The sequence below is a fragment of the Anguilla rostrata genome, chromosome 8 (assembly GCF_018555375.3).
Source record: "Anguilla rostrata isolate EN2019 chromosome 8, ASM1855537v3, whole genome shotgun sequence".
In the NCBI taxonomy this organism is placed as follows: domain Eukaryota; kingdom Metazoa; phylum Chordata; class Actinopteri; order Anguilliformes; family Anguillidae; genus Anguilla; species Anguilla rostrata.
The window spans coordinates 33,061,699-33,078,293 of record NC_057940.1 but is presented as its reverse complement, the minus strand read 5'-3'; the positions used below and the strand labels follow the sequence as shown (position 1 = coordinate 33,078,293).

Sequence of the window (16,595 nt, the reverse complement as noted above, 5' to 3'; positions counted from 1 at the left end):
TCATAGGACCTGGGTCTGTAAAACCAATAATACCGCTGGGAGGGTTGTTGCGTCTTACGCAAATAGGGTAGTTTTTCGTTTACGGAGGACACTGTGAAAAATATTAGTCGAAAATATTTACAAAACTTGCATAACGATTTAATGTTGGAAACACAGAGGAATGCTTTCCCACCCTAGAATGAAAATAATGCAAGAGAGAAGGGGTGGGGTTTCAACAGAAGTCGCGGCGAGTGCACGTTGACTGCAACTCTCCACGCGGTGCACACACACACAACTAACGGGTTAATAAGTTAGACTTCCTGGAAGGGAGGTGTTTAGTGCGTGAAGGGGAGGGGGTGCCTGCACAGAAGGTGGAGTTCTGTCTCATGTGTGTTGAAGGAGTCAGCTGAGCGAGGATCCTGTGGACGGTGCACGTTTGACCACTGAAGACTGCAATAGGAGTTCGGCAACGTTACATTTGCAGAATATTGCATATTCTTCAAGCTCGCCCATACTGAAGCGCGTGTTGCTACGTCTTTTATTTTCCAGCTGACGGAGAGCTCCAGCTCCAAGGTGAGTCCTTCCACCAGATTAGCGCGTGTGCTATTTTTGATATTGCGAATAACTTAAGCTTCCTCCCATTTACAAAGTTCAGCGTGCAGTTAACTACTATCCGAAGATGAGGCAAAGTTGCGGCTTGAGGGATGTTTGGGGGGTGGGGGTACAACGGTGGTGAGGGTGCTAAGGGGCTCAGGGGTAGATCTAGATGGTAAAAAAAAAAACGCCCTGCTAACCTCAAAGCCGTAAGATACCTGTGTTGGCCAAGTTTGTATTTAAATAACGAGATTCCTAGCACAGTAAGTGTTTCTCCTTTATGATGAACGTCACAGAAAACCGCACGACGTGCAAATTGTTCGACAGCTTCATAAAATGTGATACAGTTAGCTGAAGTAATGTTTGTTTTGTGGGGGTGGGGTTGTATCTTCCACACTGAGATTAAGTTACATGTTTACTGGCATCACTGAAGTGAGATTAAGGGAGTTTACTTGATTTGTCATCTTGATGTTTTAGTAAAAACATGTACTCATCAAAATATACATAGTGTTAGCTTGCTGAGTTTTTGTCTGTCTTGAGGCCACATTTGGAGCCGTGACATGTTTAACTCGCATAACCCCATAGGCTGTTATTCCGCGTTAAATCAAAAAGGGATAAACTATATTGTGCTATTCATCCTAGCATTATGCAAGTCAAACGAATAGAAGAACCGTGCAAAAATCATCTTGGGTTCTAACATATGTACACTGGTAAATTATATCTGAACTGTCAGATAAAATATTGTTTTCATGAGCGCAGCGCACATTTAGGCTACATAATGCCATGGGTTATAGTTCCTTCAAGATGTGATAGTTGCTCATCGTGTAAAGTTCTAAAATAAAAATTTCACACCGTGTAATGAATGTTGCTAAGTACAGTATTCCGTAAAACAAAGTTGTCACCATCAAGTTTAACATATCTCCCGAGTGCTAAGTTGTTCGCATATCCTTTTTAAAATGGGTATGGGTACATTTAATGGTAGCACGTGTAACATCGCCTAGTGAATGTAGTTTATTTAGATCTTGACGCTATTGCAACGACTTTATCGGTCTTGGTATTCCATTTACATTTCCGAAATTTGCTATACCCCTAAACTTGACGTGGTCGTCCACTAATCTTTTTAAGGTATGCTACAGTAACGAACATCGACTGCATGTCGTTAAAGCTTGACAAGAATGTTATCAGATGAACAGTTAAAAGAATGTAATCGTGTAAATACGACGTCCGAGAATGATTTGTTCTGCACGAGAACACCCTCGCTTAAGTTCAGGCGCGATATCCCATGTTCTCCATGCCAGGCACTTGTGCATGGGCTTACTGTCATGAGCATTACCGCCACATCCTCCTTGTTCCAGTGCGCTACTGCAGAGCTTAAGAAATATCACAATACTAGTGCAGCTATACCAAGGTAATACTCCACACTACCCCACCCTCATTTTAAACGTGAGGGGCTCAGTGCATTCTGTTACAATGTTGTTACTTTTGAATTTAGGTGTTTAGACACATCTCCGCAATATTTTCTTATTGGCTTCCAGTTTGTGACTTTGAAAAGGTATCACTCTGTTTCCAGAAGGAAGACTTTTTGCAACAGGCTTTATTATGTTTTAGAGAGATTTCTGTAAGGATCTGTTCACCGCAGAAGGAGCAGGGGTCATGCCTGGTAAAATGACATGGTTTTCGGTGTCATATTTCAGCATCATGCTTGCTTTATTAGATACATCCCATCTGCACAGTAAGATTTTTGGCCTTGACAAGCCTCACCACTGCAATGAATTCAGCCCCAAAACTTCCCGGCTTTGCGGTGCAGTTTTGTGCCAAACACACATCTGTACTGCCAAAAGAGCTCTAACCAATAGCGATGATTGTGGTACCATATAATGGCATATGTAGCTGGCTGCTCATTTTGTACAGTGGATATAGAAATATAATCTGTAGTCATGCTCAGTTATGCCTTGCCAAGTCACTGGTTTATGGTTCTGCGTAAGGGACAAACTGAAGTTTACTTTGGAGGTTTGCTGAATCAGCCAGTTTCTCAAGGTACTAGACCTATACCGTGCAGCAGTCGCTTTGTTGTAGTGCAGGGTAACATTGATCCAGTTTTTAACAAGGGATTTGCAAAGACTGACAGCCAAGTGTTGAGTTAAGATGAAGGGGAGCGTGTTTCGACAAATACAGCTGCTGGCACTGCTAACCTTGTGGACTGAGGTAGCTGGTTTCAACTTACGAATGGCAATCAAAAGCAAATAAACACAGAAAGCTCTGCTTTCAGAACCACAGAGTTCACGCCGAGTGCTAGGATGGATTCCTGAAGTAAAATGTTGCATTGAGTGAGAACATATTCTTCAGCGTACAGACTAATTTTATTAGGACATCAAAAAGATGTTGCAGATGATAAAAATCTTATTTATAGAATTTGTCGTTTTGACAGGGCCTAAATCGGTGGAGTATAGTAGATGCAAATAAAAAGAGGCTGTTTTGCACACGGTTGGTGTTTTTACAGATCCTTATTAGCTCTGATGTCACACTAAATCAAATATTTACCACTACTGTGTAGCCTAAGTGAGCAGGTTCCTCCTGGATCAGAATTAATCAGGGTCTGTGGAATACCTCCATCAAGCTGTCCTCGGGCACGAGGCTATAATTCTTCACCTAATAATGTGCTGCAAGTTTTCAACTGGAAATCGCAATTAGACAAGTGAAAGGAGGCCGGGCTGTCTGAAAGAATGCAGTATTGTGTGTACACTGCAATGTTACATAAAACCCCTCCGTGTAAGAAAACATCGCTGCTGATTGGGGAAGCTTGTACTGGTGCCATAAAACTCATTATCTCCCTGCATAGCCGCTAAATGTAAGGCTTTAATTGATGCTCCTATAAAAGGAAAGTATTATGCCGTATTGTTCCGGAACAGTCTAGAGAGTTTCTGGGGCACACTTTTCCAGACTCCGCTGTTGGTCCGCTATTTCTAGTTTGTGGTCTATATATAAATTAATCTAATGATGCAGGCCTTTTGACTGGAGCCGCCGGGTCGGTTCGTTGGCACTGCTCCCTGTCGTCTTCGCCGCAGGTTTTGTGCGTTTGTGAGGCGGCGGTGCGCCCGTTTCCTTGGGACCCCCATGGCCCGCGCCCGCGCGATGAATGCACGCTTGTTCAGGAGCCACCGATGCGTGCGTCCGCGCGCCTCACCTCCCGATACGTCGCTGATTTCCCTTCAAAGACCCAACCTGTCAAGCGTTTGCAGATATTTCGAGATTAATGGCCTTGGTGATGCACTGCCAGCAAGGGAAAGCTTGTTTCAGACGTTGTTTTGCAATATTCGCCCCTGCTGCCTCCGTTGGAGTATGGCTGGTTGTAAGAACCTTTTGGCATGCTTCGGGGGTGGCTCAGGAGGCCTGTTTTGTGGGGGTGCTTTGAAACGAGGTGGCGCAGCTCGTTGTGTGGGAACGTGCTTCAGATTTTGATAGTGTTTTTGCAGGGCTTAGATTTAGTAATGGGGCTTCTTAAGGAGAGAGTAATTCCGTTGTGTCGTTGTGTGGAGGGGTGAGGGCATGCGTGGTGGGAGAATCAGCGGAACAGCATTGTGTTGAAGGGTGTGCATAGAAATTCCAGGCGCTCCACGGCTTTTGATTGCTTAGAATAATAATAAATGCATGCTGTGCCTCTGTTCCCTGCTATAGTTTGACTCTTTAGGTTCGGAAATTAACAGCAAGTAGACTTACAGTTGCGCTTCAAATTTTATAATGCACTTGGAGGTGAAATAAAGCATTATTTTAAATTATAGTCTTTTCTTGGGATGCCTAATTGCTCAAAATACCATACAGTCTGTCTGTCTTGACATGCTATGACATTATAGTGAACTCTAAAGTAAGCGATAAATGAACCAAGCACTCGCCAAGCCCTTACTTGCTGGCTTTTAAATGTTTGTTGCAACAAATCGCGCAGATCAGATTAATTTGTCTTTTTTTTCTTACCGGGACGTCCAAGACGGTTACATCATCGTCCTTCGAGGCGCCATGATGTAAACAAGGCGCAGAATGCGGCGTGTGTTACAGATTTCACAAACTCGCGAGCAGTTGCAGCTTTGGATAGGCCCCCGAGCGGCCCTCTGACGAGCCAAACAGCTGCTAATTGCCTCAGATTTGTCTCGTGTGTTTATGTGTTTATGTTGTGATGGGACCCTAGTTTGCTTGTATGAGGAACTGGCCGCGGAAAAAATTTGAATTATGCCTCCAGCTCTTGAGCGATGTTGTGGTTGGCGGCAGGACAGCAATGCTGAATATTTCTCATGAAAGACTGCCCACCTTCCCTGGTTTTACAACAAAATAACTTTCTATTTTAGCACTGCTCTCCATCAAAGTTTGCCAAGTTGTAAAAATAACTTGAGGAGGTAGTTTGCAGTCAGTGGCGATGGGGATAGCCTGCAGTGGTTTTTTCTTTTTTTTTCCTGTGGAAATTGTCCAACTAGCACTATTCTGCGTGAGCACGGTTTCTTCTCTAACCTTTATGCCGTAAAATCCATTCAGCCCTGTTGTGTTGTCACGTTGAAGAATGCTTGTCTTCAGAATGAATCGAAGCCTGGTGCTCCAACAAGACCGTCCATCTGTTATAACGGGATCCTGTGGGCAGAGGAAGTTAGCCGGAGCGATCGGATATCTGCAGCAGATGGAGAGTGTTTTGGAAGACATCCCCGTACATCGCTTTGTCAAGCTGCAATGCCCGCCAGGCCAGGAGAGATGTCTCGCTTTCCAACTGCCACGAAAGCTAGTCTTCGGCTCTTGTCACCGCTTCCCCTCTCTTTAACAGGCTGTGGCTGAGCCCCAAGAGCTGGTCAGTTTTTGAGCCCAGGTGACTCGGAGGGTCCAAGCTTATCTTCATGATTGGGGTGTGAAGTAGTTTGAGGTACTGGTTCTCAGTGTGGACAGAATACAGGTGTTGCTACCCCTGCACTTTCCTGATTGGATGTAAAGAATGCTTGTCAAGAAGAGAGACGACAAGTTCCCCTAGTTTACACTATCAGGGCGGTAATTCAGTGCCCATCAGCACTAGGGCTGATACTGTAATCACGAGCCAGCTGATAGGTTTTCTTTAAAATTTAAAAGTATCTCCACAGTACAGTTTACTGGTATCAATACATGGCATGCAGGGTTGCTTTCAAAACGTGGGGAAAGTCTTCACAACAAGTGTGTGCAAATCTATTTTTGAAGGTCATCTATTAGTTTATGCTTGTCAAAAAATACGCTGTTTTATATTTTATTTTAAATATCTTCTTCCTTTTTCCAGGAATCTCTTTATTTCTTGGTCCACTTATATGAACCTGAAATAATCACTTAGGCCAAGTTATATGGTTGGATTTTTAAAGAAGAGCCCTAGATGCCCTTTGACCTTGTTAATGTACCCTTGATCAAACAATAGGAGTCCTGTGGTCAGACGTGGGAGACGTGCACCATCTCTTGTGAATCTAAGCCCTGGGTATTATTGAGATCATCTTATTGATGGCCAAACAATGGGCCAAACTTCATGATTTTAGCAGTGTGGCCCGGTAAACACACTATGCCTTTGTTATGTCTTTGGAGATGAGATTCTAGCCACCCCCCACCCCTCCAACTCCTCCTCTAGCAGTGATCTTGAGATAACTGTTTTACCAGTTGAGCTCACTGACAGATGATCCTCATCCTTTCTGTTGGGGCTTGTTCCTCACGCATTTTCAATAGAACCCTTCCAGGAACGGTCCTTTGTCCCCCTCAAGTCGCCGGACCTAACGGTGTCTCTCCCCTCCATAGCTGCTCAGCAGTGTTGCAAATGTGATTTTCAGATTCTTCACGTGTTTCATTTTGTCCACACTTCAGCGAGCTCTGACCAATACTGTGGGCTTGCAAAATATCAAGGCCAGAGAAATACAGCCCTCTCCTGTGACGAAGTATGGCATGGTTTGCATTGAAGGGATTTTTTTTAACCATGTCATACATTTTGGACGTGATAAATCCTTACATCTGGCCTCCGGTGGGTCAAGTATGACAGCGTGCGAGTCCCCGTAGAAGTGTTTCTGAGTCCACTTTAGGTGACGGTGTACTGGAGCTGTCTGTACCATGGTAAGATCCTTTTGTGGCCTGGATTAACCCTCTAAACCTTAGGCAGTAATGCAGCCTGAGGCCGACTCAAAGGTCACCGCCTCGTTTTCTTCAGTTTTATTTTCACCCTCCCTGTTTGGTGCGGCAGGAGCCGAGAGCAAAGCCCCTTTGGAGAGGGAGAGAGGCCTGACTTCGGCAAAGTGGTTTTAAATTGCGGAGCGCGATATAATGCAGCCTGTAATCTGCACCCAGACTTTAGCGCCGTCCATTAGCCGAGTGTTTATGCTCCTGTTCCGTTGCGCTGTTCCCATGTCTTTTCGCTGAACTTTCACAGAATGAGGTGGGGGGGGTGCTACGCTCGCTAATGTGGCGCCCGCCTGGCCCTGGGTGCAGGGCTCTCTCAGCCATCGCACCCGCTTTCTGAAAGAAGGCCAGGGGTTCAGAACAACCCCAAGGAGTCTTCGGAAGCCGGTCACGCCGAGCGTGAGAGCGGAGTCGCGCACTCATTCGACACGCTCCCCCCCGCCCTCCGGGTTCGCTCCCTAATCGATGGCGCTGGCTCAGCGTAATCTTGTTTTTCCACGCAATGGTTCGGTTTAGGATTATGGGTCGGGTTGACTCATCCTGGATCAGCGCTCGTGGGCACGATCCACCCAGAGCTCTGCCCCTCCCCCCACCCCCACCCCCACCCCCACCCCCAGTCTGGTCGACCTCTCGGGGCTCCACAGCTGGACGAAGAGCACATTCATGTTTTTGGCCGATGCTAGCGAATATTTTCCACGCAGGGCAGCATTCCAGGGCCGACTTTGCATTTTGTCCCGCAGGCCTCCAGGGCATCGAACTACAGCCGATCCGGGAGGCTGCACACGGCCCTTTCTGTGGTGCGACGACTACAGTGGAGTCATTTTGCTGGTAAAAATGGTTTGACACAAGAAAACATAGAAGATGGCGGATACTGAATACCTTGTAAAGCTAAGCTTCTTGGTGAAGCGCCAAGTAGATTTAGTGCTTAAAATGCGACTTACAGAAAGTGCAAAAATGGCTTTGGTTCATGGCTCAGAACCAAAAGACCGCTTGACCAAACCAAAGCTCACTCTGTCCCTTTATGGCACAACCAAGCTTGTGTATGTAAAATTATATTATTTGGCTTCACACTCCGTGTCAAGGGGAAATTTTGCTCCTCCAGATATTCAGTAACGAGAATAGATTACCTATCACATGCTCCAGGTCAGCACTAGTCGTTCTCGTGCCACGGAGGCAGACTATTGCTGACATGTCATTATGCCCGTGTTATTATGACAGACATTATGACCAGACAGAACTCACCACCTGACCCTGTGGGCGCTAGCTCCAGCTGACTTTGGAGTGAACCGAAGGCCCTTTGCTGATCGGACTTGTGCGCTGTCCTCAGAGGAAAACGAGGCTAGGCGGAAATTTCTAGGCCCTGCTCTGGAGGAGCGCGTCGTTGGAGGAAGCACGTCTGAAATGTTTGCTGCTGGTCTTAAAACACGGGGACGCTTCCAGAAGGATCAGGGACCGTGAAGGCAGCCAGTTTGTGGGGAGGAGCGTGGTTATACGCCGCTAAATTGTGGTTGAGTTTTGGTCGAACGGGACGGTAAGGATTGATCGCATTCTCCATGCCCTGTTCTAACCCACCTTAACGAGCTGAACAGACTCGTCAGTGAACAGATGATGTACCCTTCCCCACTGTTATGAAAGCTATCCAAGACACTTTGTTCATAATTCACCTATTATTAACCAAAGTAGCTATGTATAAAGATTACAGAACCAGTGATAGTCTTTGCTTAATGAATAGCCTATGTTTCACTGGATCAACAGAAAACACGAGTATAAACCACGTATACACATGGATGTCTCCAAGAATGCATACGCATTGGGGTCATTTTAATGAAAACTTGGACCTACTAAAAGGCTGACTCTAGACTGATGGTGATCAATCAGTTGGCAGCGCTGTACAGAAAGCTGCTTTCCACCCTTGAGCAGGGGGCCACGTCTTCAAATCGATCCTATAAAAATATGGCCATGAAAATAGGACACCTGGAGGATAAGATAATAGTTGGAATAAAAATCAGCCCGCATGAGGGTGTCTGCTGTACAAAAGCAACTTGTAAAGTAATGGTTCCTTGACATTAGCTTGTATATCCAGGCAGCAGCTATAGCCATGGCAACCAGTATTCACCAAATGTCTTATTCAGAATGGCAGAATGTGACATTGCCTGAATATTGTAAATAACATTAGGAAGGATATAGAACTAAACAAATGCACATTTTCATGTTGAAACTTTTGGGGCTTCATTAAATGAGTAGATTAGTTTTATGTTTATTGTGGTAAAAAAAAAAAAAAAAAACAATTTTCAAAATGAAAAAATCACTACCGGCACAAGCCTTGCCTGACATAATATTCTAGTGTGGGTGTGCTCCGGTCAGAAAAGTCACTTTGACACATGTCCTTAAAACGTGGCTAATTTTGTACGTACCATGTCTAAACACGTCCCGCTCCATCCGATGCTGGCCTGCTTGCCTGACCCGTGTAGTAACCCGACAGAAAGCATGCTGCAGCCCATTCCAGTGTGACAAGGGTGTGAAAGGTGAATTCATCTGACCTGACTGGACTTGTTCAGCCGGAGACTCTGCAAATTGACCTCAAACGTTTTGAAAGCAAAAGTGCCCCCCCCCCCCCCCCGGCAGGCATTTCTAAATTGGGCTGCAAAGGCACGCTCGCTCCCCCCCCCCTTATTTCGGACCTTTACAACACTTGAACTCTTGAAGATTTTTTCCTCCACCCTGACAGACTGTTTTGGAATTGTGAGTGAACCTGCGGAGCTGGTTAGGTCACACAGTCGCACGGTGGTCAGCTTAAACTAACAGCACCGGCACCCAGAGAGTTCTTGACCGTGCTCAAACTGTCGCTGACGGAGTCTATTTAGAGTCTATTTTTCCTGACCTATCTTTAGTAGGGATTTAAGCTGCTCCTGTGGAACTGCACGTAGGAAAACATACCGTACTTCTTGAACGCTAATTTTCATCACTCTAGGACAAGCACACCCCCCCCCCCCCCCGGCCCGAGAAGGGAATGTTCGAGTTACCACCACACCCCCCCCCCCCCAAAAAACTTATTGGCCGCGATACATGACTTGTGCCGAACTGCGCCGTTCAAGGTTGCTGTTTTGATAGTTGACCAGGAGAACTATAAATAACCTGCAGCTATTTTCAAGGGCAGCCCAATTAGGAAGGGAGGGAGATTTATGGCTCTCAGGAGGCTGTGTGTTGGTGTAGTGTGAAGTCCAGGGGTTAGTGTGTGAGCCAGGGAGACGGCCAGCAGGGATTGGGCTCCACGGCTGTGTGGAATAACGCTCTGGGCAGGTTCAGCCATGTTTCACAATCAAACCCCCCAACCTTCCTGTTTTAATTGGTTTGTAGATTAGCTCTAATTCCTGGAAAATACCAGGAAATGTGAGATGCTTTGTGATCAAATGCATAACGGAAAATATTCAACGCATTAATCAGCAGTGAAGAATTTTTCAAAGATGTCTGTGATTATGAAATATGTGATTACATGCACTCAAAGTTGATTTGAACTATTGTATGAAAGAGTGCCTTCCTATTTTTTTATTTAAAATTTTCTGATTGTAGTCAGTTTTTACTGTGAATCTATATTAATACAGTGCCTGAATTTAAAAGCTTTCGTGAGGATTGAGTTAAGTGACTCCTGAATGTACACAGGTCTACACATCTTGAGAGGAAGTCTTTGTTTTTTGGACTATAGACAAATTCCTTCGGGGAAAAGTTTATTTCTAGGGTGTGGGGTGATTGCATCAAAGAGGAGACCCTTGCTAAGAATAGCTAAGCCACTTAGTTAGCCTTCAATAGTTACTCAGTGATTCTGTGATCTACTTGTTAGCTAATAGTGTGACTTTCAGGGGGAATTCCTGTGATACTTACTCTGTTTTTGTTAAGCTTATGGTCCATAGCATTTAGTGTTTGATTTCACACTCTGTTTAAGCAGTCAGCGTGGATCTCTCTTGCTGTGGCAAAAAAAAAATGCCTGACCTCAGTTCAGTTTCAGGTAAAAACAACAGTACAGTGTTTGCTGTAGAGAGCCTTTGCCCATGGAAGAGAGGCTGCACGTACATCTGTTTTTTCCCTCTGTGAGCAGGCCTGTGTCCGTCTGCTCTGGGGACCTCTCTCTGTTCTGAACAGGAGCTCACACCGCTTCTGTCACCAGCACCCGGTCAGCTCGTACGGCACAGGACGGCACAGCCCCGTCTCCCCAGAGCTGAACCGGCGGACAGCGCGGCATGAAGGGGGATGCCAACACGCGAGGCCTCCGTGCCTTCCAGACGCTTCTTTGTGACGAGGCTTGTCACCCGATCAGATTTCCCGCAGCACCCCCATTATGCTATTAACTTTAAGCCCTTCGCTGACACCAAATCCCGCGGCAGGCTATACCGGGGGCATTACGCAGTCGCGCGGGGCGGGGCTCTGCGCTCGGCCTCCAGCCACTCACGCGCTGTTAGCGGCTAAATCGCTCCGCGCTCCGCTCGCGCCGCGGCCCGCCCGGCTGGCATCACCGCCTTTTTATACCCGTGCTCTCCGCGGCTCCGACAGGTGTGCCAGGCCGGCCTGGGGAGGGGGGCGGAGGGAGGGCGAGGGTTTTTGAGTTTCCCCGCAGTGTTAAGTGAGCACGTTGTTTTTTAGAAAATGATGGGATTCTGAAAGGCCTCTCTCCCCTGTGCGTGTAAAGATTTTGGCGTGCTTCGATTCTGCGCCCTGACTGCAGAGATTTATGAGGCCGTGGCTGGGGAAACAGCTTGCCATCTGTGGCATTGTGCACGATCATTGATTTTTTTATGGAAAATTTAGAAATGGTGAAATGGGTCCTGCTTTCTTGTGCTTTATTGGTTTTTCTGCCATAAGTTAAAGTGTGAAAACTGCATTATTTTGTTAACGTTGCAGGTTTTGCTTATTATAAAAATAAGAATGGTTATTATAGCTATACATCTGCATTGACTAGAATATATTTCCTTTAATGATCTGCCATTGTAATGGAAAAGAAGTGATTTACATCTTTACTGGATATTGTTTGGAAATATCCGCAGATGTGCCGTGGCAAAGATACTGCATTAAACCAAGAAGGTTAACTCTGAAAGATGTGCTATGCCCAGCAGGTCCTGGATGGATGTAGCCCAGTGTGGTCCCAGCTAATTCTTCCATTAAATGCAGTAGGAAAATCAACATGGATGAACCCCACTGCTAAAGTACCCCTTCACAATATGAAGCACAGTGGATAGATGGTTATGCTTTTGGCTGCTTTGATGCTTCAGGACCTGGACCTTCATTCCATTAATCACAAAAAAACTATGTTTTAAGTGCAATGTTTGCATTTTCCAAAAAACGACAGGAAAATAAATTGATCAGCTCAGTCCATCAAGGGGTATCAGCACAGATTTTAGACAGCTCTGTATATGTCTACTGTACTTCAAACAACATGTACCGAACACTGAACAGTAGCCTACGGTACTAGCAACAGAAGCAGTGGTATTCCTGGACGTAACTTTGCTCTTCTCATGATAAGCTAACAAAATCAAGTAGTCTAGGCTAAGACATGAAAAATGTATTTACAACATGGTCAAATGTATGTGGACACCTGACATCCAACATCTCATCCACAATTATTGGCACTAATATGGAGTTGATCCACCCTGTGCTGCTTTAACATTCTCCACTCTTCTAGGAAAGCTTTATACTAGATGTTGGAGCATTGCTGCAGGGATTTGTTTCCTTTCGGCCAGAAGAGCATTAGTGAGGTCGGGCACTGATTGGGCGATTAGGCCTGGCTTGCAGTTGGCTTTCCAGTTGATCCCTTGCTTTACTGGATCCGGCACAAATTGCCTGTTTGCCACTTCAGACGGAGTCCGTGCGTGACTGACTGGCTGCTGCCGTTGCCATTAGCTAAGGTGCACACTCGCGACGATGGAGTGCAGCTGAGAACAGGTCAACCCGGAGTGCCCTGGCTAAGGTTTCGGTGATTTACACCCTGCCTAGCTGGTCTCTTCAGGCCGCCCTCGCTTGGGTCGGACTGGTTATCACAAATTGAGTGCTTGTGACTTAGGACAGTCAGTGTCACTGGCTGTTTCTTCAGTCCGTGAGCCTATCTACAGCTGCTGACGGCCTGTGATGTTGTCCCTGGACAGAACAGTCTCCCGTTGTTCTCATCTAATGTTCATTTAGAACTAGGCTTGTAACCGAAAGGTCGTAGGTTCGATTCCTGGGTAGGCCAGTGCCGTTGTACCCTTGAGCAAAGTACTTAACCTGCATTGCTTCAGTAAAATGCAATGTAAAAAGTCGCTCTGGATAAGAGCGTCTGCTACATGCCTATAATGTAATGTAATGTAAAAAGCATGAATGTCTCTGAATGGTCGATAGAAAAAATCACTGTTTTACATGGGAGACCACGTAATACCGGTAGAGTATTTTGCATTAGAATGTGTTGCACTGTTAAAAGTCTATAAAGACACATTTAAAGGGCCTGATATGTGCAGGAATTGAAACAATACTGTAAGAGGTCCTGAATTTCTCCCAGGCAACGAGACTAGATTTTACCAGCTGTTGAAGTTAGGCAGACCTTTTTCCTGCAGGACTTTTAAGTGTCTGATGTTGAGTAGTTAATGTAAAAGTTATTACCTTTTGTGTTATTTGCTATATCATATCACCTTTTGTTTGTACAAGGACTTATATAATGTTCAAATATGATTTTGGTTCAAAATATGGCCAAAAACAAGAAATTTGCCGGGGGGGCAAATGCCTTTTCAAAGCACTGTATCTATTTTTTGGGTGCCCAGTACAGTTGATTGATTATTGAATTTGAACCGCAACCTGTTATTTATCATGGATTCTAAATATGAGGGCAACAAAAGCTGCTTCTGTGCATTCGGGAATGTTTGTTTTGTTCTCCCCGTGCAGGCTCGGAGCGGATACAGGAAAGAACGTCAATCCAGTGTGCCTTGTACCGTAAAGAATGATGGCCCCCAAGAATCGGCAATCCTGGCTTGTCCAGGGCCATTGGGTTGATGCGTAGAGGCCTTAACGGTCTCTGTGGGCACAGCCTAGGTTTTTAGCACAATGGGTCAAGAGGTCAAGTGTTCCACTGTTTCACACTCTTTGTTCTGCGTGGCCTCACAGTGATAAGTATTCTAATGAAAGCTGGCTGTTTGGCTGGACTATTCAGTCTCACCTTTCAGAAACCCAGCGGTGTTCCACATGGTTCCACATCGTCTCTGCCAGCCAATTTTGTGCCCGCCCACAGACATATATCCAAGAAATGTTTGCAGGATCTGTTTTGTTTTTAGGCTATGTCAGGGGAACCCAAAAAAGTTTCAGCTAAGGGGCCATATACAAGCTTTGACTTACCTTCCTGTTTTACTTAACCATGCTTCTGTTTTCAAATGTGGTTGTTGTTCGTTGTAATCTGTGAAGCATAACATTAGTTTCAAGAAGTGTTATTCATTTGAGTAAATTAAAATGTTGTGTATATGTATATGTCTATAATATTTGGGACAAAGACATATTTCTTCTTGATTTGGCCCTACTCACAATTTTAGATTTGCAATCAAACAATGCACATGTGGTTAAAGTACAAATTTTCAGCTTTAGAAATAACAGCACTTTTATACATAGCCCCCCATTTCAGGACACAATAAGGTTTGGGTCACATGGCTTCACAGGTGTTTCTGATTAGCCAGGTATGTTAATTTGCTTATTTAGTGCAGGTATAAGTGAGCTTAAGTGTCTAATCTTGATTCTCAGCTGTTGATTGCATTTGGAGTCTGTTATTGGCGTTTGTCAACATAAGGACCAGTGTTGTGCCAGTGAAAGCCAAGGAAGCCATTATGAGGCTAAGAAATATGAAATGGGCCAAACCTAAGCCTACCAAATTTAACTGTTTGGAGTTTGGAGACCAAAAGGAACTGGCTAAGATCCAAATCACCCCACTCATCTGTTTTGGCATGTATGGCTGCTACATTAACTGTCTCACTTGTCTTCATTGATCATGTAACTTCTGATAGCAGCAGCAGCATGAGTAGGACAGATGTTTGGGGGCTTTTCTTCATTATGGTGAGAATTCCTTGTTCATGAACTGTAGAGGTCTTCCTTGGGCTGCCAGGCCGTTTTCGATTACTGAGCTGACCTGTGTTGTTTTTCATCTTAATTATGTTCCAGCAGTTGATTTTGGTAAACCTAAGGTTTGGCCTGTGTCTCTGACTGTTTTCTTTTCTTATTTCTTAGCCTCATCTTGGCTTCCTTGACTTTCTGTCCTTGTCTGACAAACACCAGTAACAGACTCCAAAGGCAATCAAAAGCCTATAATGAAGACTAGAACTGAAAGCTCTCTTATACTTGAAGTAAAAAAGCAATTAAACACACCTGACTATTCAGAAACACCTGTGAAGCCATTTGTCCCAATGATTATGGCAGTCTGAAATGGGGAGTATAAAAAGTGCCATTATTTCTTCATGGGGAAATCAAAATGTATCAAAATACCACAAAGAATCTGCACTTTAACCACATATGAAAAGTTTGATTACACAACTAAAATTATGGCGTACTGAGCCAAATCGATAAAAAATATGGCTTTGTCCCAAACATTATGGAGCTGTGTATGTGTGTGTATATATTATATTATATATATATATGTGTGTGTGTGTGTGTGTGTGTGCATGTATAAATCTCCACTCATGTATGTAACCACCAAAAACTGTCAGTTAGTCCAGATGAGGGAGGTCACATTTAATGGCCTATCGTTTACCATAGGAGCATTTGAGAACAAAGTGTTTCTAATGAAATATGGGAAGTTTGAGGATAAAAAGTTCGAGGAAAGCAAGGCCAGGCGCTCCTAAAGTGGGTTCCTGTGAGAGGAGATCTACATCATAGTTCGCTGGATCTGTGGAGCCCAGCAAATGAGTTCTCACTGTATTCAGAGCAGTACATAACAGAAAAACATGTTCGAACACCCACGTCGAAATCACGGTCTGTGCCCCCCCTCCACACACACACACACACACAGGGCTCATTACTATTGAGTCCTTTCAGTTTGCTTACCGATCCAAAAGGAAGGCATATTGTTTTGGCAAAATTCATGACTGAGCCATTATTAGCACTCACAGTTTGAAGGTTAAGCACTCTCCTCATACAGTCCTTGTTTTATGTCTAAATTGGGAAGGGAGATTAAAAACGCTAAGCTTCACAAATCATTGTTAAATAATTCAGGGCTTAGAGATGGCTTTTAGCACTTTGTCTGAGCTGTTTTCAGTTCTGCCTTGCAGTGAGGGTGCTGAAAAACAAGCAATGCAGGGGGCAATTTCTTAATGTCCATTTCCACTTTGGCCATATAGGTGGGGTTGCCAGATGTCCAGTCTTGCGCTGGAATGTCCGGTTTTCAGATTATTTGTACAGGTCTGGTTTGTGGTCCCAACCCGGGCAGTATAAATGTCCGGTCTAAATATTTGATTGTAATGAATTCCATCTTCTGTATGCGCACTGGTACACTTTCTTTCCTCCTTGAGCCCCTCTCCCGCAGTCTGTGATCGGTTCCGACAGCCACCCCCCCCCAGTTTGCAATCAAGCTTTAAGCTGCCCAATGTCGCCTACATGTTCACATGCCTTTTGACATGGCACAGAACACATTTTCAATTTGTTAAAATTATTTACCGAAGACTGTACGATTCAGATTCTCACTTTCTGCTGGAACCGGAGAGAAATCTGGAATGCTCTCTCTAAAATCTTAAATCTTTGTGGTTTAAATTGCAGTAAAATTCAGACTTGCCTCTGATTGAATGGAACGCTATGTCCTTGACTTTAACAAACCCAAAGATGTCCAGCCAACTTTTGGTTATTTTTGCTACAGTGCACTAGTAGGATAGCTGACAAAGATGTCC

At 44.8% G+C, this 16,595-nt stretch overlaps 1 protein-coding gene across 2 annotated transcripts in view; it reads left to right on the top strand.

Annotated features, from left to right (window-relative positions):
• The first annotated feature begins 327 nt into the window (after positions 1–327).
• LOC135261459 (growth factor receptor-bound protein 10-like) overlaps positions 328–16,595 on the top strand; it is a 73,817-nt gene continuing 57,549 nt past the window's right edge. The window contains exon 1 of one of the 2 annotated variants that reach the window (XM_064347773.1): positions 328–552. The gene's annotated coding sequence lies outside the window, so the exon portion shown is untranslated. The remainder of the gene's footprint in view (positions 553–16,595) is intronic. The other variant, XM_064347776.1, reaches the window with a different exon arrangement.